The following is an 8,927-nucleotide window of genomic DNA, read 5'->3' as shown; positions in this document are numbered from 1 at the left end:
CTAAATGTCCATCACCTGATGAGTGGATCAAGAAGATGTGGTGTATATATACAATGGAGTACTATATGGCAATGAGAAAGAATGAAATATGGCCATTTGTAGGAAAGTGGTTGGACCTTGAGGGTGTCATGCTATGCAAAATAAGTCTGGCAGAGAAGGACAGATACTATATGTTTGCACTCATAGATCTAACAGGAAAACAGGAGAAACCTAATGGAGGACCAGGGGGAGGGGAAGAGGGAAAGAGAGTGGGGGAGAGGGATGCAAAACTTGAGAGACTATTGAATGCTTAAAATGAACTGAGGGTTGAAGGGGAAGGGGGAGAGGGAAAAGAGGTGGTGGTGATGGAGGAGGGCACTTGTGGGGAAGAGCACTGGGTGTTGTATAGAAACCAATTTGACAATAAACTATTAAAAAATAAAAATAAAATAAAATACATATTCAATCTCTTACCATTTCCCTACATAAAAATCTCCAGTCAGGATGCTCCATCTTATATACCAAGGGTTGACAAATGTTTTTTATAAAGAGCCTGATAGCATGTTTTTTTTGCGAGCTATGTGATCTCTATTGCAACTTCTCCATTCTGTTTTTGTAGTACAAAAATAGCCATAGACAAAACATAAATGTATGGGCATGGGTATGTTCCAATGGAATTTTACTTACAAAAGCATGTGATAACTAGATGTGATGTGCTGACTGTAGTTTGCTTGACCCACTGTTAACATGTACAGCCTACTTTCCGCAAATGTGCTCCCTCCTCCTGGTCCTTGATACCTGCCTGTGTGGTTAAGGTAAAACTTCCCCACTCTACATTGTTGTGAAATGACTCATTTTATCCCAGTAGTCCCTCAGCCTCATCTACTTTCTGACTCTGAAATATATAAACACAGAGTTGCCTACCAGGATAAACTAGGAGAAAGATTCACCAAAAGAGTCATCCAAATATAGGCAATATAGACAATATATATAGACAATATATAATATATAATAATAATAATATAGACAATATAGGCAGGGAAATTAAGACTACAAAGAGATTTTTCTATCAAGTGACGATGAGGGAACTGATTATAGGACAGGAATATTTTATGATAGGAAAAGGGAATAAAAATAACAATAATAGTAGGAAACACAGAAAGCAGAAATGATTGGAGGAAGTTCTTAAGGCAGAAAAAGCTGCTAACATGGTTTTCTCTTTCTTTTCACCTTCTTTTAAGGACCTCTGGCATAGTATAACATTTAAAAGTCTGGGCCTTAAAATCAGTGTGCCTAGGTTTTGAATAGGCTCAATCATGTATTTTGTTTGAATTGTAGGTAGATCTGTGTCATAAATTTTGCATCTTGAAACAGGGAATTATAATAGTACAATCTCTGAGAGTTTTTGACATAACTGAACAGGGTATACAAAGCACTTAAAATGGGGCCTACCACATGGTAAGCAGTCAGTAAATGTTAACATTATTATGGGAATCTGGGGACAGAGCCAGTATTCACAGAACTGTCAGATAGTAATGAGTCTGCAGATTTTGGAGTGGCTATTCTTCCTCCAGTGACTGTGTCTAAGAAGTTCTGTTCTGACACAAGATAGAGTTTTGTCTATCACATAGGTCCAAAGTCCTGCTATTCTAAATTTTGTGGGATTAAACTTTTAGCCACAACACAGGGGAAAAAAGGGTTCTCTCAAATAAGGTACTTAGTAACAAAACATTTTCTTCTGCCAATCAAATCAGTGACTAATTCCTACCAATTTTTATCATGATGTCTAACAAATCAAGCCCCAACCCAAGCTTTTTTATTTTTAATCTCCTTGTCTCACATTTATCTATCAGATAGAATATCTCCTGATTTTTGTTTTATTCTCTTCAATGTATCTTCTACTCTTTTCAGGGTTAACTTTGTACAAATCAGACTCCAATATATTTTTCACTGCCAAAATTAAAAATTGTCATTCCCCTCCACTACTTGATGAATAATTCCCAAATTCCTCAGTTGAGCATTCAAGGTCCTTTACATTTTAGCTCCATTCAACTATATTTTAAGTGAATGGGGTCCAGAATTCATTAATTCTATGGTTAGTATTTTAATATTGAATTTATTTTAAATTTATCTATTTAAACAAAATTTTTTATAGTTTTTTGAGACAGAAAGACAGAGCACGAGTGGGAGGCGGGCAGAGAGAGAGAGGGAAACACTAATCTGAAATAGGCTCCAGGCTCTGAGCTGTCAGCACAGAATCTGACATGGGGTTCGAACCCATGAACCACGAGATCATGACCTGGGCCAAAGTCGAACCCTTAACCAACCGAGCCACCCAGGCGCTCCTAAATTTATTATTTTTTAATTATTTAATGATCTATCTATCTACCTATTTATTTTTCCAATTTCATTATTTTTTAACACTTACGTATTTGCATTCACCTTCGTTAACATACAGTGTAGTGTTGGTTTCAGGAGTAGAACCCAGTAATGCATCCCTTACATATGACACCCAGTGCTCATCCCAACGTGTGCCCTTTTTTAAATCATTTTAACTATTTTTTTCTTTCTATAATTTATTTATTTTTATAATTTATATCCAAGTTAGTACATGGTGCAACAATGATTTCAGGAATAGATTCCTTAAGCCCCTTACCCTATTTATCCCATCCCCCCTCCCCAACTCCTCCAGAAACCCTGTTTGTTCTCTAAATTTAAGAGACTCTTATGTTTTGTCCCTATCCATGTTTTATATTATTTTTGAAATTTAATTTTAAAGTTAAAATAACGCAAAAATATTTTTGAATGTTTATTTATTATTTATAGTTTACTGTCATGTTGGTTTCCATATAACACCTAGTGCTCTTCTCAAGTGCCATCTCCATAACCATCACACCCCTTCCTCTTCCCCCTCCCCCTTCAGCCCTCAGTTTGTTTTCAGTATTCAAGAGTCTCTCACGATTTGCTTTCCTCCCTCTCCCTTACTCTTTATGCCATGGTCCTCTGTTAAGTTTCTTCTGTTAGATCTATGAGTAGAAACATATGGTATCTGTCATTCTCTGCCTGACTTATTTCACATAGTATGACACCCTCAAGATCCATCCACGTTGCTGCAAGTGGACAGAATTCATTATTTCTCATTGCCATGTAGAATTCCATTGTATACGTAAACCACATCTTCTTGATCCATTCATCAATTGATGGACATTTAGGTTCTTTCCATCATTTGGATATTGTAGAAAGTGCCGCTATGAAGACTGGAATTAATGATCCTCTATGCATCACCACTTTTGAATCCCTTGGGGGAATCCGCAGCAGTGCTATTGCTGGGTTATAGGGGAGTTCTACTGATAGATTTTTGAGGAACCTCTACACTGTTTTCCAGAGCAGCTGCACCAGTTTACATTCCCACCAACAGTGTAAGAGGGTGCCCGTTTCTCCACATCCTCGCCAGCATCTATAGTCACCTGATTTGTTAATTTTAGCCATTCTGACCAGTGTGAGGTGGTATCTCAGTATGCTTTTGATTTGTATTTCCCTGATGATGCATGACTGAGCATCATTTCATGTGCCTGTTGGCCATCTGGATGTCCTCTCTGGAGAAGTGTCTATTCATGTCTTCTGCCCCTTTACTTACTGGATTATTCTTTTTCCAGTGTGGAGCTTAGTGAATTCCTTATAGATTTTGGATACTAGCCCTTTATCCAATATGCCATTTGCAACTATCTTTTCCCAAGTCCTAGCATCAGCAGACAACAAAAGGAAATAAAATGCATCAGAATAGGGAAAGAAGAGGTCACACTTTCACTTTTCGCAGACGACATGATACTCTACATGGAAAACCCAATAGACTCCACCAGAAGCCTCCTAGAACTGATCTATGAATTCAGTAAAGTTGCAGGGTACGAAATCAATGTACAGCAATTGGTTGCATATTTATAGACCAATAATGAAGCAACAGAAAGAGAAATCAAGAAACTGATCCCATTCACAATTGCATGAAAAATCATATGTGGATCTTGAGAAATTAAATGAAGGCCATGGGGGAAGAAAAGGGAAAAATGGTTTCAAACTGAGAGGGAGGCAAACTATAAGAGACTCTTAATACAGAGAACAAACTGAGGGTTTATGGGGAGCGGGAGAGGGGATAGTGGGTGATGGGCATTCAGGAGGGCACTTTTTGGGATGAGCACTGGGTGTTGTATGGAAGCCAATCTGACAATAAAGTATATTAAAAAAAGAAAACATACTGTATGATGTTACTTATATGTGGAATAAAAAAGGTGAATTCAAAGTAGCAGAGAGTAGAAAGTTGGTTGCCATGGGCTGGGGTTGTGAGGAAGGAGTAAGGAGACACCAGTGAAAGGGTACAAACTGCGTTATAAGATGATTAGTTATGGGGATTTTCTGTACAACATGATTATAGTTAACAATACTGTATTACATACTTCAAAACTGCTAAAAGTATAGATCTTAAATGGTATCACTATAAACACAAACACACTAAGTGGTAAATGCAGTGAGATATCACTTCACACCTGTAAGGTTCAGCCACTAAGAGCAGTATGGAGATCCTTCAAAAAAATTAAAAAATATAACTACTATATACTCCAGCAATTGCACTTTTGGTTACATATCCAAAGGAAATGAAAATAGTTTACCAAAGAGACATATGTACTCCTATGTTTATTGCAGCATTATTCACAATACCCAAGATATGAAAACAACCTAAGTGCCTCTCAATAAATGAAGAGATAAAGACTGAATTATCCTATGAAAAAAAGAAGTCCTGCCATTTGTAAAAACATTGATAGACCTTGAGGACATTATGTTATATAAGACTAAGCAGACAGGAAAAAAATACTGTGTCTCTTATATGTGGAAATCAAAAAACTAAAGTCAGGGTGCCTGGGTGGCTTAGCCAGTTAAGTATCCGACATTGGCTCTGGTCATGATCTCATGGTCCGTGGGTTCTGTGCTGACAGCTCAGAGCCCGGAGCCTGTTTTGGATTCTGTGTCTCCGTTGTTCTCTGCCCCTCCCCCACTCACACTGTGTCTCTCTGTCTCTCTCTCAAAAATAAACAAACATTTAAAAAACTAAAATAAAAAAACCTAAAAGCAGAGAGTAAAATGCAACTAGTAGATAAATAAGTCCTGGAAACCTAATACACAAGTTGGTGATTATAGATGACAAAAATGCATTATAAATATTAAACACGCTAAGAGAATAGATATTAATTACTCCCACCACTAAAGAAATTATAATTATGTGATAGTATAGAGGTGTTAGCAGTGGCAATCATATTGCAATAGGAATGTATCAAATCAACCTGTTATGCACCTTCAGGGTACAGGAAGATGACAATGAAATAGGAGGACCCTAGGCTCACCATGTACCACAAAAACAACTAGATAACTATCAAATCATCCTAAATATCCCAGAAATTATTTTGAAGACTGACACAACAAACTCCACAACTAAACGGAAAGAAGAGGTTATATCAAAGAAGGCCATTCAGCAAGTGCAGAGACCTGTTTTATGGGATGAATGGATCAGGGTGCTGTGGAGGGGAGGGAGCCATGGTCACAGAGAAGGGCAAGAGAGAGATGAGCACACAGGAAAATGCACAAGGAGAACATTTCCCCAAAGCCATTGGCTTGGAAACTGAGAGGATAAATTCTGTGAGTTCTTACAACCAGCAGGGCTTAAAACCTGGAGTTTTAAAGGTCAGCAGGCATGACTGTGACTACCCTGTGCTCTGCTCCTGGAGAGAATGGAGGCAAACACCTGGAAGTAAAGGGCATAGAAACAGCAATTTGAAGAACACTTGGTACACACCGGGGGGAGATTATTTGCTCTTCTTAGAGTGCTTCACTGGGAGGCAGCATTCCTGGAGATGGCTCTCCAGGAAGATAGGAATGGCTGGTGATATTTCCCTCTCCCACCACTCAGTATAAACACAGATCCACATGCAGGAAGCAGCTCAGCATCAACATTGGCTGACTAACTTGCTTACACTAAGCTTCACCCTGCTGCGTTCTAGCTGAACTGCCCTTCTCAGTCAGCTTGTCTTAGTCCCAGTGCAACATGATCCTCCCCCAGAAGATAGCACCAAACCCCACGCACACCACATCTCTCAACCAGATAGTTCTGCAGAGCCTCAGTTCTTGTGGAAGTAGTGTTGGGTCTCATTTCATGAGCAGAACAGAGCACCCCCAGTTAAAACTTGCCACGTTCAGAGCAGGGACCAAACACTGCACACAGAAAGTAAGGAGAGCCTCCCCAGACCACTGGCCTGAAGGCTAGATAGAGCAAAGAAAACACAATAGCAGAGTGCAAGCAGCACACACCAGAGACACTCCCTAAAGCATGAGGTCCTAGACACTACATGACCTCTTCTTCATAGGGCCATTACTTTCAGGAGCAGGAGACATAACTGGCTTATCTAACACTTGCAGATACTTAGACAAAATGCCAAGACAGAGGAATTTATCCCAAAAGAAAGAACAAGGGGCACCTGGGTGGCTCAGGTGGTTAAGCCTCCTGCTTTGGCTCAGGTCATGATCTCATGATTCATGAGTTTGGGCCAAGAATTGGGCTCTGTGCTGACAGCTCACAGCCTTAAGCCTGCTTTGTATTCTATGTCTCCCTCTCTCTCTGACCCTCCTCCACTCATGCTTGTGCTCTCTCTCTCTCTCTCTCAAAAATAAGTACACATTAAAAAAATTTTTAAAAACAAATGAAAGATCAAGATAAGGCCAGGGCCAGAGATGTGAGTGAAACAGACATAAGTAACATGCCTGATGGAGAATGTAAAGCAACAATCAGTTTTCAATAGTCTCTCATGATTTGCATCCCTCTCTCTCCCCAACTCTTTCCCCCTTCCCCTCCCTATGGTCCTCTGTTAGGTTGTGGGGAAGAGCACTGGGTGTTTTATGGAAACCAATTTGATATTAAACTATTAAAACAAACAAACAAACAAACAAACTTCAAAAACAAAATAAAATGATAAAATATAAAAAATAAATAAAGCAACAATCATAAGGATGTTCACTGGGCACAAAAGAAGGCATCAGTGAAACCATTACCATGGAGATAAAAGAGTCAAAAAGGAATCAATCAGAGATGAAGGATACAATAAACAGTATCTGGCAACTAAATAAAATTTATCTAACAAGTTAATTATCTAAATTGCCATTAAACCAAGTGCTCTTTTTTTTGGAACTAAATTATCAGATACATTAATGACTGGGTTTGAAATTGCCTTGTTTGTTCCCCCATAAATGTGTGCCAAAGTGCAATAATAAAGTGACTAATTTAACTTTCAAAGAAAGAAAGAAAGAAGGAAAGAAAGAAAGAAACACAATAAACGAGATTGGAAAGAGATTTGATGCAATTAATAGCAGGCTGGAAGAAGCACAGGAATAAATTAGTGACCTACAAGACAAAATAATGGAAATAATGAAGCTGAACAAAACAGAAAAAAAGAACTATGCAACACAAGAAGAGACTTAGGGAACTCAATGACTCCATCAAAGTAATAACATTTGGATTATAGAGGCCCCAGGAAAAGAAGAGAGAAAAAAGAGGGCAGAAATTTTACTTGGAGAAATAATAGTCGAAAACTTCCCTAATTGCGGAATGAAACAGATACCCAGTTCCTAGAGGCACAGAGAATTCCCATCAAAATCAACAAAAGCAGGTCAACATTGAGACACTATAATTCAATTTGCAAAATACAGTAATAAAAAACATAAAAGAGGCAAAAGAAGTCCTTAACTTACAAGAGATGACCCATAAGGCTAGCTGGAGATTTGTCAACAGAATTTCTGGATAGCCAGAAAGTGGGGGCATGATATGTTCAAAGTGCTGAATAGGGAAAATCTGCAGTCAAGGATACTCTATCCAGCAAGGCTATCATTCAGAATAGAAGGAGAGATAAATCGTTTCCTAAACAAACAAAAACTAAAGTAGTTAGTGACCACTAAATCATACCTGCAAGAAATATTAAAGGGGACACTTTGAGTGGAAAGACCAAAGTGACAAAGACAAGAAAGGATCAGAGAATATATCCAGAAATAATGACAAAACAAGTAATAAAATGTCAATAAAAATACATATCTATCAGTAATTACTTAGAATGTAAAGAGACTAAACACTCCAATCAAAAGACATAGAGTGTCAGAATGAATAAAAAACAAGATTCATCTATATGCTGCCTAAAAAAGACACATTGTAGACCTAAAGACACCTGCAGATTGATAGGAAGGTGATGGAGAAACATTTATCACACAAATGGATGTCAAAACAAAGCTGGAAGCAATACTTTTATCTGACAAACTAGTTTCTTTTAATAGTTTATTGTCAAATTGGTTTCCATATAACACCCAGTGCTCTTTCCCACAAGTCCCTCCTCCATTACCACCACCTCCCTTCCTCCTCCCCTCCCCCTCCCCCTTCAATGATAGATTCATTTTCAGTATTCAATAGTCTCTCAGGTTTTACGTCCTTTTCTCTCCCCAACTCTTTCCCCCTTCCCCTCCCCATGATCCTCCATTAGGTTTCTCCTGGCAGCCGCTCTGGAAAACAGTATGGAGGTTCCTCAAAAAACTATCAATAGAACTCCCCTATGACCCAGCAATACCACTGCTGGGGATTTATCCAAGGGATACAGAAGTGCTGACGCATAGGGGCACATGTACCCCAATGTTCATAGCAGCAATGTCAACAATAGCCAAATCATGGAAAGCGCCTAAATGTCCATCACCCGATGAATAGATCAAGAAGATGTGGTATATATACAATGGAGTACTACATGGCAATGAGAAAGTATAAAATATGGCCATTTGTAGGAAAGTGGATGGACCTCGAGGGTGTCATGCTAAGTGAAATAAGTCAGGCGGAGAAAGACAGATACCATTTGTTTGCACTCATAGGTCTAACAGCA

This window comes from Suricata suricatta, chromosome X (assembly GCF_006229205.1).
Source record: "Suricata suricatta isolate VVHF042 chromosome X, meerkat_22Aug2017_6uvM2_HiC, whole genome shotgun sequence".
Taxonomy (NCBI): Eukaryota; Metazoa; Chordata; class Mammalia; order Carnivora; family Herpestidae; genus Suricata; species Suricata suricatta.
This window is presented reverse-complemented; position numbering follows the sequence as displayed.